At 44.1% G+C, this 20266-nt stretch overlaps 1 protein-coding gene across 3 annotated transcripts in view; it reads right to left on the bottom strand.

Annotated features, from left to right (window-relative positions):
• SLC16A3 (solute carrier family 16 member 3) overlaps positions 1-19624 on the bottom strand; it is a 43873-nt gene extending 24249 nt beyond the window's left edge. Inside the window, exon 1 of one of the 3 annotated variants that reach the window (XM_066588070.1) lies at positions 19562-19624. The gene's annotated coding sequence lies outside the window, so the exon portion shown is untranslated. Of the gene's footprint in view, positions 1-8302; positions 8577-19561 lie in introns of those variants that run through there. The other 2 variants (XM_066588069.1, XM_066588068.1) reach the window with 2 other exon arrangements.
• Positions 19625-20266: the final 642 nt, after the last annotated feature.

Genomic DNA, 20266 nt, shown 5'->3' with positions numbered 1-20266 from the left:
GAGCTCACGGGGTGACCTCTCTTCAAAAAGCGCAAGCGCCGGCTGTTTCTTACAACCGTCACCCGCCGGTGGCAGCTCCAATTAGCCGTGAGACTGATCTGAGCCGTTAACCCATTAACTGCCGCTGTCAATGAGATTGCAGGGAGCCATGTGGGTGTCATGGCAGTCAGGGGCTGCCTATCAAGCCATGCCCATGTGGTGGCTTGATAGACTGCCCGATCGCAGTATGATGTAATGTTATGGCATTAAATCATACTGCAGGAGCGATCAAAGCATCGCAAGTTGTCCCCTCTGGGGATTAAAAAAAAAAAAAAGGAATAAGATAAACAATAAACTTTTACTAATTATAAAAAAAAAGTAATAAAACTTAAAAAAAAAACTTTTGCCATATTTATAATAAAAGAATCAAAATCAAAAAACAAAAATACATATTTGGTATTAACGCATCTATAAACATCCGATCTATCAAAGTAAGGCTGGATTCACACAGATGAATATATTGTGTGTTTCTCGTGCGCAATTCCTGCGTGTGAGAAAAGATAGGATCAGCCCTATCTTCTGTGTGTAATGCAGAAAGCTACCATAGAAGTCCATGGCAGGTTAAAAACAACAAATGGAGGGGTGTGACCCTGCGGACGACCCTTGTTCATGCACAAATACGCTCCATTGCACAGTGTGTATTTGTGCATACATTTGTCTGTTGAAGCCCTCCTTTGCAGAGTTTGGTGAGGAATTTATCATTTTGTGTGAAAGTACCCTAAAAGTCTTATCCGCCCCAAACTGACTGTGAATCACCCAAATTAGCAGAGTATAGGATGTTCCATAACTATCCATGTTTGGACAGATTTTTTGTGTGTGTTAGTTAGATATAAGTAAATCAAAAACATCAGAAGAAAACAAAAAGTTAGGCGCCAGCAGCAAATTTCTAGGCACTTTGGTTACGCGGCTTCTGGGATTTGTCGAGCCCTGGAGCTGCAGTCAATTCCATGAAGTCATCTCCCTAGTAACTGTCACTCATACTAGACTAGACGATAAACTGTGAAGTTTTATGTACAGCTGACAAAACGTTTAATAGAAGCCAGGACATTGCTGCCAAGCACATCCTGCACAGCGCAGAAAGATAGAGCGGCTCCAAGCTTTGTGCACATGAGAAATACATACAAAATCAGGAAATAAGATTAAACCTATTGAAATCAATGAGTTCTATTTTCTGTGTATTGCGCTCATAAATATTACGCGCACAAATATGCCCATGTGTAGGAGCCCTTAGATAAAGGAGTTGTCTGAGTGGCAGAATAAATTGCGCAAAAGAAGGCATACAGTTCAATCCCACCTCGGTCCTCCACCCAGAGTGATGTGACCACTGCAGATAATCGCCGGCCTTAGCGTCCGTTAACACCACACGATTATCGTTTGAATGAGCAAACCAGCGAATGACGTCAGAGTCATTATACAGGCAGATACATCACTGGCTCGTTCAAACAAGAAATCGATCAGTCTTTCACATTCGTTATATAAGGGCTTATTCACACAATTGAATTTGCGCAGCTAACTTACACGCGCAAAAAAAACACGACTATTGGAACCAATGGTTTCCTATGGAAACGTTCAGATGAAAAAAGTTTAGCTGCTCGAAAAAAAAAAAAAAAAATCACACCTAAATAAAAAGGACATCAGCAAGTAAAATTCCTTGCTGCACGAAAATATAGGTCTTGACCTATCTTTGGTGCGCAAACCATAGGAGTGTCCATAGACTCCTATGGGAGACTATGCGAGCTGGAGAACAAGGGATTCTCTCACAGCTGGGATGGGTTCCCTTGTTCTCCCTTGCAGGAAAAATCCCTTGAACCCCTCCATCTCCACTGAAGGGGAATCCCTTGTTCTCCCCAGCAGGGGAACACCTACATTGCTGCTGAGATGAAGACATTCCCCAGCAATGAAGGGAAGCCCCGGGGAACCCCCTTCATCTTGGCAGCCGGGCCTCCTTTCACTGCAGAGAGATGAAGGGGGTTCCCCTGGGGCTTCCCTTCCTCTTTCTCTCTGCAGTGGGGGGAAGCCTCGCCATGGAGATGAAGGAGGTTCTCCCGGGGCTTACTTTCATCTCTCTATCTTCCCAGAGCTGCAGCGCATTTTTTCTGCAACACGCAGCTCCAGAAAAGAAAGTGTGTTCAAAATGTGAAAATAAAATACCAAATTCCACCCCAAAAATGCTTGCAAAAAAGGCATAGAAATCATGGCCAAAAAAAAAATACAAAAAACAAAAATTTCACACGAGTGTATTTACTGCTAAATGCCCCAGGTGTAATGACCCAAACTGATAGAGTCACAGGCCCAGGTCCAGGGCACTGAGCTCCAGGCTTAGAGCTTTCTACATAAGAGACAGAACACAGCAGTGTGTGCACACAACATAAGATCAGACTTCCGCTGAACGTCCCTGTTGTCATCAGCCAACTCCCCATTACATCATATCATGCTGGGATTAATAATTCAGACTGTTTTGTGCTGTGTCACTCCTGAGGTCTCTACATGAACGCAGGTTTTACGGAAAGGACACATTGAGCAAAGTTTGCCACAAACAGGAAAAGTTTAGCCTGGATCCAATAAGAGTTTTTACTTTCTTTACATCTTTCACCTGAAATCCAGCTTTATTGTTATATTAAACAATTGCAATGAGTCTCATAGGGGCGTAACTAAAGGTGATTAAGAGGATACAGTTGTTCCCGGGCCTAATTGCCTAAGAAGGTCCTTTCCCCATACGAGACCACCAACACTACTATGAGACACTGGATCATCCGATCCTCATATCCCCTAACATCAACTGTCAGGGGGACAGTCAGGAGGCCCCTGTATTCGTTGAGTAGTAAGCAGATATTGCTGATTTTGTCGGGATCAGTCAACATTAAATGGGTTTTCCATGCAAATACTCTTGATGACCTATCGTTGTCATTTATTTTAATTGGAGCTGCGTCTGCAATTACAAGCGCTAGCCACTACATAGGGGTCGGAGTTAACTCTTCCTCTCCATCTCCTGTGTATTGTGGTGACCGATCAGCTGATCATCCCGGATCCTAAGCAGCGGACCCCAGCCTATTAACTACTGATGACCTATCCTGAAGATATGTCATTAATAGTATTTGCATGGAGAACCCCTTTAATCTAAGGTGTAGCTATGGACAATTGACTACAGCAATGCGTAGGGGGACATGGCAGTAAGTCTACAGGATCAGACTACTCAGGATTTGTTTGAAGTCTCCAACCATAGAGAGACAGAAGCCTGTGTAGAAGCTGTGTACATAGAAATGGTAGATTTTATTTTATCAACACTATTGGCAAAGTTGCTTAATTTTTTTCAGTTTTGGGACAAAATCCTATGACAAGATCGGAGGGAGTAGGGAGTATATTTCCAGCAGTTGTGCTCCTCTTCCACCCTTCTAATCCACTGGATTCAGGTCCTGTTCTTGGCTGGCCAAGATGGACAAGACAACGCAAACTTCAGACTACCTTATCCCCCACTACCAGTATACTACACCTGTTCTCTGATTGGCCAGAGTTTTTCATGTGATCACCACTGGCCAATCAGTGTGCATTGTGCTATGGCCATCTTGGACAGATGAAAACAAGGGCTGCAACTGGCGGATCGGAGGGGCGGCAGAGGAACAACTACAGGTAATATACACCACCGCTCCCAGACAAAGTTTGTGGATTTTCTTGCATTTTGAACTGCAAAACGCGTTCCGTGGAATATTTTGCAGAATTTCTTGTATTTTATTCTGTAGACTTTAAGTGCAGAATTACATCTCCTCTATATTAGAAATCCACAACAACAATTGCGCAAGATGTCCTTAATTCTGCAGCAGAAAGCTTTTCCGTTGCAGTATTTAATCTTGCGGTTTCGGAGTAAAGACGCACGGAATCCAAGCCCCATAGGGATAACATTGTGACGCAGAAATATCCGCGCGGACTAGTTCTGTCCCGTGTGAAAGGTCCCTTAAGAGGCTGCCAGATCCACACATCCCCACTAGCTATTCTTAACCAAGGAATGCTACTTGTCCACACTCCCGAATGATTTCTAGGTCAGGGTGGGTGTTCTTTCGGTGACATTTACACCTCAGAAGAAGTCATTCTAACACGTACACCAGAAATAACCCGAACCCTCTAACGCCAACAGATGCCCTATTTTTGGTCGCTTGCTCTTTAGGCTGGATAGCTGCCTGGCTCTTGATAATACCGATGTACTTTGTATTGTGACTGATCAATCTGGGCAGTTTATGTGATGCTATAAAAGGGCTCAGACCTTTGAGTAGTTTCATTTGCTATTGATTAACATTTTGTCCTTTCCCTCAAAAACAAATCTTGAGTCATCCCATTCCAGCAAGTTCAAAACTCTATGTAGTCATTTCTGAGAGTTGACAATTATTAAGATCACCTTTGGAAAAACTGACAATCGACATTCCCAAACCCATTAATGAGTAACATGCCCATCATATAGAAGAAAACTAAGCAGATTTGCCATTCAGGAATCTAGGCGAGTTGGGTGACAAGCCTTAAAGGGGAACTCCATAGGCAACTGTTATTGGTTGGCAAAAACTTTTTTACATTTCCCTGATTATCTAGTGATATAAGGGAGGGTGAATCATGGCGTGATATATATATATATATATATATATATATATATATATATATTCACCATTCAGGTCTATAAGCAAGCTAGGTGGGTCCCATAATGCTAAAGCTGGATAACATATTCTCGTATGGCGGCCCTAATGCACAATAATAACGCGCTTCAATTCAGGGCTCATTTTAATTATATTTAAATCCTTAAAGTAACCCGAGTGTATTAATCCTCAGTACAGCAGCAGCCGCCAGCGAGATGGCAGATACTAGGAAGATCCAGATAACGGCGCAGGGCAACAGATGTCTTTGCCATGGCAGCTGCTAATAAGTTTTATGCAAATAGCCGGACCTGCATGAGCTTGTGCTAAGTGAACAGCGGCCACCTGTTTAGTTGGGGGATGGACCGTGGCTAGGAGAAGTGCGACGGACAATTAACCTACGGGGGAAATTTTAGGCTTGTGTATCTAAAGCAGATTCAGGGTTCACTTATGAATGGTTGCAGTTCAGAGAATTTGCAACAGAGGGCAGCAGGGAAGAAAGTTAAACAGAATATGTCTTTCTATGGATCAGGAAAAATGTACAAAAACTAGTAGGTATGAAACACGCTTCTCAGCCACTACTGGACCACCTCCAGACGAGTGGATGGAAACGTGTTAGTAATACGAATCCATAATACGGACGTGTTCCAGATGACATCACAACCGTGTAGATTTTTATTCTGATGGTCACATAGTCATCCGTAGTTGCCTAATAGACATGATAAGTAATACAGAGGCAAAAACGCAAAACCAGGTCATGCTACGTTCTCAAAAAACGGACGTAAAAAAATACAGCTATATGAATAGATACATAGATTGACATTAGCTTTGTATCACGGACCCTAAACGCGGACCAAATACAGCGCTAAAGTACACTTGTCTGAATTCGGTCTTATGGCAGGTCTGCTGGTCCACGCCAGAACTCCAGTTAATGGTTAACCATCTCAGGCTTCATTAAAAGCCCATTGACACAAGGTTTTTTTAATTTAAACCCCAAAGCAAATACATAAAGAAGCAGTCTGTGACGAGCCCTATATGTAAATAAGCATGGAGATCCTAGATACAATTGCTGATTAGAGATGAGCGAGCGTACTCACTAAGGCACATTACTCGAGCGAGTAGTACCTTATGCGAGTACCTGCCCGCTCGTCTCTAAAGATTCGGGTGCCGGCGGGGGAGAGCGGTGAGTTGCGGGAGGGAGCAGGGAGGAGCGGGGGGGAGAGAGTGAGAGAGGTTATTTCTTAGGCCGTTTTCACACGGCCGAGAAAATCGCGCAAGAGTTGTGCTTTGCAAGATGCACAAATCTCCCACGAATATGCAGCCCATTCTTTTGAATGGGGTCATACACAAGAGCGATTTTTTTCCTCGCAGCGCATGGCATTTATCTTTGGACGTGCCGTTGCATCGCCTATTGTTTTCAACTGGGTCGGGGAGAGCATCGCACTGCATGCGAGATGCACGCTAGTGCAATGAGATGTGATGCGAGGTCTCCCCATCGAAAACAGGGAGATACTCCACGATCCTTTGCCATGGATGACAGCCCCGCGGAGGATCGCTACTTTCCCGAAGTAATACGAGGCGGTTTTGATATAAAAACGGCTCGCGTCCGCGGGGATATCACATGCTGGCGAGCTCGATATCGAGCTGTGAGTCACGGTCCAATATCGCACTCTCCTGCGTGAAGTTAGCCTATCTCTATTTTTCATGGCCATGTTTTAAAAATGCAGCATGCGCTACTTTTGCCCACTTTTGCCCATTTTCGGCTCCATATTTACATTCACTGCGATTATTTTCTATTGGGCAAATACAGATTAGTATTCCTCTAGTAGAAAATAAAACAAGTGACCGCACTGATGAAATGCTGATGACATACAGCTGCAATGCCATCTGTAACACGCCCGTATCATCGATCCATATTACAGAGGTGTTAGGCTGGGTTCCCACGGGACGGAAACCCCACGGCTTGGCCGCACCAAAAAACTGCGAGATTTCAGTGGGATAAGCGCCGCTTCAAAACCCTCAGTATGCCGCGGGTTTTGGAGCGGTTCGGCCACCGGCATTCCAATGCAGCTTTTTCTTCCCATAGAGAGGCCGCAACGGAAAAACAGAAAGAATTGAATGCTGTGGCTGTCAATTCGGTGCCGCAGCGCCGGCGCAACGGATTGGCCGCCCCGTGTGGACGAGATTTTTGCAAAATCTCGTCCACATGGCTGGCTAATCCCAATATTAGGAGCCGCGGGCGGATTTGCTGTAAAAAAAATTCCGTGACAAATCCGTCCCCTGTGAACCCAGCCTTACAATACCGAAATCGGACAGGTATAAAGCACATTGTTTTAAATGGTTCTATTCATACATGTCATTTTTTAATCGGATGAACAGTCCAAGCAAGAAAAAAATTGCAGCATGTCCTGTTTTGTTATGATTTTCGGGGGGAAGTTTATGGGTGTTTAAAAAAAAAATCGACTACACTCATTTCATATAATTGCAATCCGTTTTTATCCCATGTAACCTTAGAAAAAAGTGTTCAGAATCCATCATGTGTTTTTGCTCACATAAAAATCAAATGGAAAATGGATGAAAATCGCACAAAAAAAAAAACGCAAAACATAAAATAATTGCGTGAAAATTGCAATAAAAAAATTAATTTTCGGGATTAAAAAATACATCTTTAAGGCTCCTTCAGATGGGTGTATTTGTGTGCGTTTTTGCTATCAACGGGTTCACTTTTACGCGCGCGCATTTCCTGCGTGCACAAAAAATAGGACCTACTCTATTTTGTGTGCATTTGCACACCAGAGGACCCATAGCAGTCTATAGTAGGTGCGCAAATGCGTGCTCAATGCATTCGCAACTGTGCAAATACGTTAAAAAAAGAACACTTCAGGATCTCATTAGGCTAAAAAGCCATTTAAATCAGGGCAGGGGTGTGTCCAGGGCCTATGTGAGCATACCCTGCGAGCGCAAAAAATACAGGAAAGTGCACCAATACGCTCATTCACAGCGCTAATGTGTTGAGCTTACGCCTGCGTGAAGTAGCCCTTGAGGTGGTTATAAAATTAACACACTGGAGTAACTGTCCATACATACCCCACTATGCCCATATATTACGCTCCACCTCCCATTATACCCACAGTCCGCATCCCCCTCTGAGCACTCAGATGCTGCACCATTATTATTGATACAATGTTGTTATATTATGTTAGAATGTAATGTTCTGCTATATTGTCATATTATATTATATGTTGTATTACATTGTGTTATAATGTTATATTATATTATGCTATGTTATGTAATATTTTTTTAGACTATACAATTCTATTTTATATGATTAACATAATAATAAAGAATAGCACAAACTTAGAACAACATATGCAAACTAGCATAAAAACAGTTCCACCCCCCAATGTTAACCATATACCCCCCTTGTCCAATACCACCACCCATATATCGCCACTATCACCATATATAGTAATGCACTATGGACAGTATCCGTCATATGCATAGAGCTGTTTATATCATACACTGGTATATGGCACTAGGCACACAGCGTGGATACAAAAGTGAAGGCACAGGACAACTCCTAGCTATAAAGCACACACAGCAGTCACTAGATCACCCGGTGCCCATGGCATAGCCCACACCTACAGCACCTGGTAGACAAGGCATCAGGTGGGCAGCCAGTACCAAGCTGTAGGGGCTATGACCAGAGCTGATCCTCTCCCATCCCCGGGCACCTGTAGCCGGCGCTGCCGCTCCTCTCCGCTTCCCTCTGTGGCTCTGCTGCTCTCCGAGCTTTTACTCCGCACGTCCTCCCATGACGTCACCGCCCCGTCACTGTCACCTACACGAGAGGCTGAAGGTCACCGATGATCAGAGCATCCTCCGACCGGTGGGAGACAGGAGCATCCCCCCGAGCTGGGGGAGGGAGAGACCACCAGGAATCAGCTCCAAGGGGATACGTGTGCGTGATGTGGACCATGTACTGGAGGAGGAGCAGGACTGCATATAATATCAGTGATGTGACCATGTACTGGAGGAGGAGCAGGACTGCATATAATATCAGTAATGTGACCATGTATTACAGGAGGAGCACGGACTGTATATAATATCAGTGATATGACCATGTATTACAGGAGGAGCACAGACTGTATATAATATCAGTGGTGTGGTCCATGAATTACAGTAGGAGCACGGACTGTATATAATATCAGTGATGTGGACCATGTACTGGAGGAGGAGCAGGACTGCATATAATATCAGTGGTGTGGTCCATGAATTACAGGAGGAGCACGGACTATATATAATATCAGTGGTGTGGTCCATGAATTACAGTAGGAGCAGGACTGCATATAATATCAGTAATGTGACCATGTATTACAGGAGGAGCACGGACTATATATAATATCAGTGATGTGACCATGTACTGGAGGAGGAGCAGGGACTGTATAGAATATCAGTGATATGACCATGTATTACAGGAGGAGCACGGACTGTATATAATATCAGTGATATGACCATGTATTACAGGAGGAGCACAGACTGTATATAATATCAGTGGTGTGGTCCATGAATTACAGTAGGAGCACGGACTGTATATAATATCAGTGATGTGGACCATGTACTGGAGGAGGAGCAGGACTGCATATAATATCAGTGGTGTGGTCCATGAATTACAGGAGGAGCACGGACTATATATAATATCAGTGGTGTGGTCCATGAATTACAGTAGGAGCAGGACTGCATATAATATCAGTAATGTGACCATGTATTACAGGAGGAGCACGGACTGTATATAATATCAGTGATGTGACCATGTATAACAGGAGGAGCACAGACTGTATATAATATCAGTAATACGGACTGTGTACTGGAGGAAGAGCAGGACTGTATATAATATCAGTGATGTGTTCCATGAATTACAGGAGGAGCAGGACTGTATATAATATCAGTGATATGACCATGTATTACAGGAGGAGCACGGACTGTATATAATATCAGTGATGTGTTCCATGAATTACAGGAGGAGCAGGGACTGTATAGAATATCAGTGATATGACCATGTATTACAGGAGGAGCACGGACTGTATATAATATCAGTGATATGACCATGTATTACAGGAGGAGCAGGGACTGTATATAATATCAGTGATATGACCATGTATTACAGGAGGAGCACGGACTGTATATAATATCAGTGATATGACCATGTATTACAGGAGGAGCACGGACTATATATAATATCAGTGGTGTGGTCCATGAATTACAGTAGGAGCAGGACTGCATATAATATCAGTAATGTGACCATGTATTACAGGAGGAGCACGGACTGTATATAATATCAGTGATGTGACCATGTATAACAGGAGGAGCACAGACTGTATATAATATCAGTAATACGGACTGTGTACTGGAGGAAGAGCAGGACTGTATATAATATCAGTGATGTGTTCCATGAATTACAGGAGGAGCACGGACTATATATAATATCAGTGGTGTGACCATGTATAACAGGAGGAGCACGGACTGTATATAATATCAGTGATGTAACCATGTATAACAGAAGGAGCACGGACTATATATAATATCAGTGGGGTGGTCCATGAATTACAGTAGGAGCACGGACTGTATATAATATCAGTAATGTGACCATGTATTATAGGAGGAACAGGACTGTATATAATATTAGTAATTCGGACTGTGTACTGCAGGAGGAGCAGGACTGTAGAGAATATCAGTGATATGACCATGTATTAGAGGAGGAGCAGGACTGTATATAATATCAGTAATGTGACCATGTATTACAGGAGGAGCACGGACTTTATTTAATATCAGTGATGTGGACCATGTATTACAGGAGGAGCACGGACTATATATAATATCAGTGATGTGGACCTTGTACTGGAGAAGGAGCTGGGACTGTATATAATATCAGTGATGTAGACCATGCACTAGACGAGGAGCAGGGACTGTATATATCAGTGATGTGGACCTTGTACCGGAGGAGGAGCAGGGACTGTATATAATATTTGTGATGTAGACTATGTACTGAAGGTGTAGCAGAAAATGTATATAATAATAGTGATGTGGACCTTGTACTGGAGGAGGAGCATGGACTGTATATAATATCAGTGACGTGGATCATGTACTAGGGGAGAAGCAGGGACTGTATATAATATTACATGGACCATGTGCTTGAGTAGGAGCACACACTTTATATAACATTAATGATGTGGACCATCTACTGGAGGAGAAGCAGGGACTCTATACAATATTAGTGATGTGGACCATGTACTGGAGGGGGAGGGACTATATATAATACCAGTGGTGTAGTGGTGTAGTCCATGTACTTAAGAAGAATCAGGGACTGTATATCATTTTAGTAATGTGGACCATGTACTGAGGAGGAGCGAGGGCTGTACATAATATCATTGATGTGGACCATGAACTGGAGGAGGAGCAGGACTGCATATAATATTATTGATGTGGACCATGTACTGGAGGAGGAGCCGGGACTGTATATAATATTATTGATGTGGACCATGTACTGGAGGAGGAGCCGGGACTGTATATAATATTATTGATGTGGACCATGTACTGGAGGAGGAGCAGGACTGCATATAATATTATTGATGTGGACCATGAACTGGAGGAGGAGCAGGACTGCATATAATATTATTGATGTGGACCATGAACTGGAGGAGGAGCAGGGCTGCATATAATATTATTGATGTGGAGGAGCAGGGACTGTATATAATATTATTGATGTGGACCATGTGGTGGAGGAGGAGCAGGGCTGCATATAATATTATTGATGTGGACCATGTACTGGAGGAGGAGCCGGGACTGTATATAATATTATTGATGTGGACCATGAACTGGAGGAGGAGCAGGGCTGCATATAATATTATTGATGTGGACCATGTACTGGAGGAGGAGCCGGGACTGTATATAATATCAGTGATGTGGACATTGTATAGCTTTTGCGCACACAAAAAAAAATGACATGCTCTATTTTCTTGCGTATTTGTGCAGCAAAAGTCCCCATAGAAATTTATAGGAAGTGTGCGAATTCTGCTGGAAAAAGAACACATCTGGACTTAACCCTTTCCAACCCACTGTCTGACGTCTGAAGACATTATGATTTAAGGCTGTACAGCTCCGATGTTGGAAGACGTCCGTCGGGGTTCTCTTACTGTATATCGCCAGCCCCTCTGCTGTCGTAGCCTATCCAACGTGTCACATCATGCAGTACTGGCTTTAGCCAGCAGATAGCGCTGTTGTATAACGGCAGAAAAAGAGTAAGCCCCCTAGGAAAACCAGGATACAAATTGGATTGGAAAGGGTTAATTAGGCTAACTAGCCATTGAAATCAGGGCGTGTTTGTCTATCATGAGCAAATGAGCATGCCCTGCGTGCACGAAAAATATATTGCAGTGCACTGATATGCATGCAGATCAACCTCGTTCACAACATAAATAAATTATGCTGAGGCATGCGCATTTGCGCAGACATTCTTGTGAAGGAGCCCTAAGGCCAGATTCACAAAGATGCACTTATGCGGAAAAAGTTTGTGCGCGCAATACGCAGAAAATAGAACCCATTGATTTCAATGGGTTTGTTCACATGTGTGAATTTGGCTTGCGCAATTCTGTCCTGCGAAAAAGGCAGCATGATCAATTTTCCTGTGCATTTGCGTAAGAAAAGAACACATCTTGCACTCATTAAACCAATTGGCCATTTGAATGGCTCAGACCATTGGAGTGTGTTTTATTTCCACGTGCAATTTGCGCTCAACTTTCACATGCTAAAAAAATAGTAAAAAACCTGTTGCACATGTCCGGCCCAACTAAATATTTTTCACTATCGTAATCTGATATATGCAGATATTTTTATTGCTTTGCCCGATCAATGTTCCAATAGAAGTTAATTCCGTGGATGACGGCCAAAAGCAGCACAATTACATCTTTGCCTTTCCCAACTTAGAACATTATCATTCATTTGTTAAGAGCCACAACTAAACAGACAATTCTCGGTCTGTAATTACTATTTGGCAGTGTATCAAATATAACAGTACAGCGCAGGAGGCTACAGCTGTTGCTTGGCTCATGAAGTAAGGGAAACAAAGAAGAACTGACACAACAGTAATTGACACAGAGACCGAGTTGGGTGGCCACATGCAGATTTGCCAAAATGACTGGGTCTTGATCCGACATGGATTTAACCAAAAGCCAATGTGAATGAGGCCTTAAAAAGAATTTTTTAAAATGTACAGAATAGGCGATTCTAAGCATTTTTGCAATAGGTTACATTAGCCTATTCTGTATAGTTTTCTTACAAATGCCCTCTTCTGCTATACAACTACTGGTAGGTGAAGACAAGGCTGAGAAATCTGTCTTCACCTCACTGCAGAGGATGCTCCATCCAGATGTGTCTGCAGATGTTCTCTATAGAACAGCTGCAGACACAACTGTTCTCTATAGAACAGCTGCAGACACAACTGTTCTATATAGGACAGCTGCAGACACAACTGTTTTATGTAGAACAGCTGCAGACACAACTGTTCTATATAGGACAGCTGCAGACACAACTGTTCTATATAGGACAGCTGCAGACACAACTGTTCTATATAGGAGAGCTGCAGACACAACTGTTCTATATAGGACAGCTGCAGACACAACTGTTCTATATAGAACAGCTGCAGACACAACTGTTCTATATAGAACAGCTGCAGACACAACTGTTCTATATGGAAGAGCTGCAGACACAACTGTTCTATATGGAAGAGCTGCAGACACAACTGTTCTATATAGAACAGCTGCAGACACAACTGTTCTATATAGGACAGCTGCAGACACAACTGTTCTATATAGGACAGCTGCAGACACAACTGTTCTCTATAGAACAGCTGCAGACACAACTGTTCTATATAGGACAGCTGCAGACACAACTGTTCTATATAGGACAGCTGCAGACACAACTGTTCTATATGGGACAGCTGCAGGCACAACTGTTCTATATAGAACAGCTGCAGGCACAACTGTTCTATATAGAACAGCTGCAGACACAACTGTTCTATATAGAACAGCTGCAGACACAACTGTTCTATATAGAACAGCTGCAGACACAACTGTTCTATATGGAACAGCTGCAGACACAACTGTTCTATATAGAACAGCTGCAGACACAACTGTTCTATATAGGACAGCTGCAGACACAACTGTTCTATATAGGACAGCTGCAGACACAACTGTTCTATATAGGAGAGCTGCAGACACAACTGTTCTATATAGGACAGCTGCAGACACAACTGTTCTATATAGAACAGCTGCAGACACAACTGTTCTATATAGAACAGCTGCAGACACAACTGTTCTATATGGAAGAGCTGCAGACACAACTGTTCTATATGGAAGAGCTGCAGACACAACTGTTCTATATAGAACAGCTGCAGACACAACTGTTCTATATAGGACAGCTGCAGACACAACTGTTCTATATAGGACAGCTGCAGACACAACTGTTCTCTATAGAACAGCTGCAGACACAACTGTTCTATATAGGACAGCTGCAGACACAACTGTTCTATATAGGACAGCTGCAGACACAACTGTTCTATATGGGACAGCTGCAGGCACAACTGTTCTATATAGAACAGCTGCAGGCACAACTGTTCTATATAGAACAGCTGCAGACACAACTGTTCTATATAGAACAGCTGCAGACACAACTGTTCTATATAGAACAGCTGCAGACACAACTGTTCTAGCTGCAGACACAACTGTTCTATATAGAACAGCTGCAGACACAACTGTTCTAGCTGCAGACACAACTGTTCTATATGGAAGAGCTGCAGACACAACTGTTCTATATAGAACAGCTGCAGACACAACTGTTCTGTATGGAAGAGCTGCATACACAACTGTTCTATATACGACAGCTGCAGACACAACTGTTCTGTTCACATATACCAGTTTATTAACAAGTGTCTTGTTATATAGAATTTATTTTTGAAAGCCCTGTGTCCCACCAAGCCTGTGTTTTACTCCTCTCCCGTTCCATTAATGTGCGGTGAAGGGAAGCCCTTCTATTCTGCAAACAGCTTCCCCGCTCCAAGCACTCACTCCCTGCCAGATCTGATGCACTGACAGGGCCTCCGTGAATCGGGTATACACTACTATATGTCCTTTCTACTTTTATACAGCTAGATGAAGACGGGTTTCTTAGTCCCTTCTTCACCTAGCTGCATAGCAAAAGAGGGGTTTTCTAAGAAAAATGTGCAGAATTGGCTGATAAAATCTATGGCAAAAATGATTAGAATTGCATATTCTGTATATAAAAAAGAGTAGCTACTCTTTAAGATGTAACAAAATACTCTGTCTTAAACAGCGCATCTGGTTTTGCCCTAGGGTTTATCTATGCAGTAATTAAGCATTCAATGAAACATTAATTTTAGATGTTATATTTGAAAAACCTTGTGGCCTATTCCTTCATCACAGACCTGCAGAAAATCACAATGCTAGGCTCTAGAGCAGTGGAGGTGAACCTTTGGCACGCGTGCCAGAGGCGGCACGCACAGCCCTCCCTGCTGGCACGCACCACCATCGGCTGATCACTACTGGTGAATACCGGCAGGGGCCGTGGCTCCCCTGCCGGCATTCACACAGCTGTGCTGCTAGCAGCGCTGGGTACTGGTGTATTATGTCGCTACCGGAGGTTAGGGGTGGTGACATAATGCACCAGCATTGAGACTTGTTAACGCCCCCAGCTTCTGATAGGCTGGGGGCGTGTTTGTTCCCACAACTCCCATCCTGGTCGGGGAGCACAGCGGGAGCAGTGGAAGGGACAATTTCAGTGCCGTCCTGCTCTTGGAGGAGGGGCCGAACCTCGGCAGCACCAGCGGCACAGGCACGGGCAGCAAAGACGGCGCGGCCCCTATTGCAGATCCGTCCTGGGAGCGTAAGTGCCTGCTGCGGGGCCTTTTCATGTGCCATCCTATCGGCAGCGGCACGGGCGGCAGAGATGGCGCTGATGCAAGGGGGACCATTGACGGATGTCACTATCACTGCTGTGGCTGCTGTGGGGGAAGGGGTAACTATTATCGCTGTGGCCGATGGAGGGGAAGGGGGGGTCACTATTATTGCTGGGGACGCTTGGGGTGGTCACTATTACCGCTGGGGTATGTTTACATGTGGCAGAAATGGGCAGGGCTGTTTTTTGACTGCTTTTTGGATGTGGAAATGCTGCAGAATTTTCCACAGAATTTTCCACTGAGGACATTCTACAGCGTTTCCGCATTCAAAAAGCAGTCAAAATCTGCACGCTGTCTATTTTGAAGCGGCCATGTCCTTTGTAGAACAACGGGGGTAAAATCCTACATTGTGATATGCCCCACCCCCTGATGTGTTGGCACTTTGCGATAAATAAGTAGGCTTTGGGTTGCAGTTTGGGCACATGGTCTCTAAAAGGTTCGCCATCACTGCTATAGAGTTTAGAGTGCCATTTTAAATGGTGGCTCCTTTAAATGCATCCAATAAATCTGCAGAAACGTATGATTACACTGTTACTATATAGCAGCAGTCACAAGGAAGAGCCCAGAGGTCAGCACTACTGCTTTAACCCTTAGATGCTGCAGTCAATAGCAGCCACAGCATCAGAGGCAGAGGATGGGAGCATTCTCTGCCACCTATCAGTCCTCCCGCGATGCTATTGTTGGATGCTGATTGATTGCTATGACAGTCTTGGGTCTAACATAGACATAATACACTGCAATACCAAAGTATTGCAGCGTATTGTTGAAGCAGTACAGTGATCAAATGTTCAAAACCCTCAGTGGAGCAAACAATAAAAGTTATAAGAAGTTTAATTATATGTTAAAAAATTAAGAATACTGAAAAAAAAAGTCCTGCTTTGATATGGAGATAAATAATAATAATCTATATTTGTATAGCGCCAACATATTCTGCAGTGCTTAGGAGATGGACATAGAAGAGGAAGAGGAGGGGGGCTGGCGTTCTTTAAAACAGCACATGATGACAGAACAGCTGTGATCTGCAAGATCTGCAGTAAACGTTTAAAACGCGGCAAGAATGTAAAGAACCTCAACACAACGAGTATTAAAGGGGTTGTCCCGCGAAAGCAAGTGGGGTTATACACTTCTGTATGGCCATATTAATGCACTTTGTAATGTACATCGTGCATTAATTATGAGCCATACAGAAGTTATTCACTTACCTGCTCCGTTGCTAGCGTCCTCGTCTCCATGGTGCCATCTAATTTCAGCGTCTAATCGCCCGATTAGACGCGCTTGCGCAGTCCGATCTTCTCCCTGGTGAATGGGGCCGCTCGTGCCGGAGAGCTGCTCCTCGTAGCTCCGCCCCGTCACGTGTGCCGATTCCAGCCAATCAGGAGGCTGGAATCGGCAATGGACCGCACAGAGCCCACGGTGCACCATGGGAGAAGACCCGCGGTGCATCGTGGGTGAAGATCCCGGCGGCCATCTTGCTAAGGTAAGGAAGAAGTCGCCGCAGCGCGGGGATTCGGGTAAGTACTAAACGTTTGTTTTTTTTAACACATGCATTGGGTTTGTCTCGCGCCGAACGGGGGGCCTATTGAAAAAAAAAAAAACCCCGTTTCGGCGCGGGACAACCCCTTTAACAATCACATGAACTCCCACCACCTCTTCCTTTGAGAGCCCAGCTGGTCCAGAGGGCAAAGAGTCAACTTCATTCTGCTCCCTCTTACACTGCTCTTCCTCCATCTCCCCCCCTGTGAGCATAGAGAGGCAGTTTTGTGTAGGGGTAGTCGTACGCCTACTTCACACTGTTCTTCCGCAATTTACGATTGAGCTGCAGGTTTAGGAATCAGGACTGGGAATTGGAGAGCAGGAGTTGAGCCGCTACAATCACCACCACCTTTACCGATATTGACATATACCTCATATTCCAGTGTGTCCCAGGTCAACAGCCAGCACTCTTCTGCCATGGGAACTTAAAAAATACCACCCCAACTATCCACGAGCACAGAGTCTGAACGCAGGCATTGCACAGTTACTTGCAATGGAAATGCTGCCCTACAGGCTAGTTGACAAAGATGTCTTCCACAAAGCGATGTTCCGTGCTAACCCACCAGATGACCAGCTGCCATTTCTTTGCCCAGAAATCCATCCCTGCCCTGTGCCGCCCTGTGAGTGATAACGTGTCCCTAGCGTTGAAGAGCGTTGTCAGTGGCAGGGTGCACCTGACCACGGACACGTGTTCCAGCAAGCATGGCCTGGGGCATTACATATCATTAACAGCACACATGTCCTGCATGTGGGGTATGAAGCCGAAAGTGGGGGTCCAAGTTTCATGGTATCCCCAAGAGTTATGGAACATTCATCTTTGTCTGTCCTCCTCACACCCGCTGCTAGTTGTACAAGCACAATTTTAAAGGCAAAATTTTTGATCCAGGAGACCCTATGTGGACCATCTTATGTTTTCAGTGACACCCTTGTCCCACTATTGACTCCTACACAACTGTACACTATTTTAACCAATTTTTGGGAGAGGCACATTGTTCCCCAGATGTGTGGCTGTATTCCCATGCAATTTAGGGAACTTTGGCTGCATTGGAGACCTTATGGAGGGCAAATTATTGACTTTAATGAGAGTCAGAATTGACCATACCGATTCACAATGCTTTTCATGAAATCGGCTTGAGACTAACATAAAATAATTAGGCCTCATGTCCACGGGCAAAATATGATTTTAAATCCATAGGGATGCACTGACCACCCGCAGGTAGATAAATACCCACGGATGGTCAATAAAAGTGAATTTTAAAAAATGGAGCATGAAAAAAAACGAGACATGCTCTATTTAGGTGCGGGTCTCCCACGGGGACGGCTCCCGCAGGCTTCTATTGAAGCCTATGGAAGCCGTCCGGATCCGCGGGAGACCTAAAATAAGAATAACTTACCCGCAGCGGACCGGGCAGGTCTTCTCTTCTTCACGGCCGGATCTTCTTTCTTCGGCTGGGCGGATGTGCCCGGCGCATGCGTGCGGGATGCTGCCGGCATGCAGAGTACATCCGCCGGCCGAAGAAAGAAGATCCGGCTGTGAAGAAGAGAAGATCTGCCTGGTCCGCTGCGGGTAAGTTTATTCTTCTTTTCAGCCCTCATGCCCGCGGGGCAGGAGGGACCCACTACGGATTCTCCATGGAGAATCCGTATCGGGCCTGATTTTCCCCGTGGACATGAGGCCTTATTCCAGTAATCGCTCATCACTATTCATTACTTTGGGGAGTGACACTGAAAAGTTGATTAGAGGTTGCAACAGCAGGATGAGGAGAGTGTGCAGAGGTAAGTTGTGGCTAGAAGAAATCTCAGTGGAGCTAGAGAGAATACATATGACTCCAAACAGAGATGACATCACCAATGTTCACTGGAGGTAACTGCACTGCAATCACTATCATGTGTAGAGTCATGAACATGGCATCACTAATGTCAACACATTCAGTGTGGGCGTATTCGGGAGAGGGAAGAATATGTGTCAAAAGAACAACATGTGATCAGCCAGCATACCAGAAGAAGAGCTACTGTGTCACGTGACAGACATATGATTGTCAGAAAGGCGGAAATATTAAAAAAAGGACTAAATTACAAAATTATTATTCAGTAGTGAAATAATAACTCAGTCTCAGAAATTCCCTTTAATTTTTAATTGTATAGCACTGCCATAATAAAAAAAATTGCTCTAAAAAATTGTTTTCCATGAATATTCACTTGAGTTTAAAAAAATACCCGTTTCTGACAGAAGTCCTTTATGCATGCTTAAAAAAAGGCCAATGCTGGGGAAAACAGCAAAAGGCAAAAACAGTGGCCATCATAGCTCATATGAAACATCACGTCAAAGTACACGACACATAATTACCTTTAGCGGATATATATTTTTGGGTCAGAATGGAATATTTCCAGTTGCACCAGATATTTCCAAGACCACTGATGGCTGTCGAACATGTCAGATGGCTGGTTTGTTTAAAGTAACCAAGGAGCAGCATTGGGTTGGGCTGTTTTTGTTTCAGTGTGTTCTTTGTGGTTGAAGTAATGTGCTGTATTTCTTTTGAAACCCTCCAGTTGCATCAGATCAGCATGTTGCAGCAGCCGTGTGTAATACCGTGCAGAGACATGTGGTAAATGTGTTGCACGTAACGTGATCAGATCTATCGCTGATCTTTCCCTGAATCACTTCCCAGAGTGGGTGACAGTCTTCTTCAGTTGGCCAGGAGGAGTACTGTACCCAGCATTTCCATTCTATCAACTGCATGACAACCACGTGACTCCACTCCCTGCAATAAATCCCCTCGTCGTCTCATGCTATCACTTACCGCAGAGTTACTACATTCACACGGAACATTGTGTCAGTGAAAAGGAAGTCCCATCTATGAAGTCTATGCCAAGACCTTTGTCATTTGTCCCAGTGATTGGCCTGACTATAGATTTCTTAGCTAGAGTATATTTTAGCATTTTCTCCAAAGTTGGGAAAGCTGTGTGACAAGAAATATGGCTGACATTACAGCGCTCATAGGGATTGTCACCCAGCTTTCCCAGACTCCTAAATATAAAAGATGGGTGACAA

The sequence above is a fragment of the Eleutherodactylus coqui genome, chromosome 13 (genome assembly GCF_035609145.1).
Source record: "Eleutherodactylus coqui strain aEleCoq1 chromosome 13, aEleCoq1.hap1, whole genome shotgun sequence".
Taxonomy (NCBI): Eukaryota; Metazoa; Chordata; class Amphibia; order Anura; family Eleutherodactylidae; genus Eleutherodactylus; species Eleutherodactylus coqui.
This window is presented reverse-complemented; position numbering and strand designations above follow the sequence as displayed.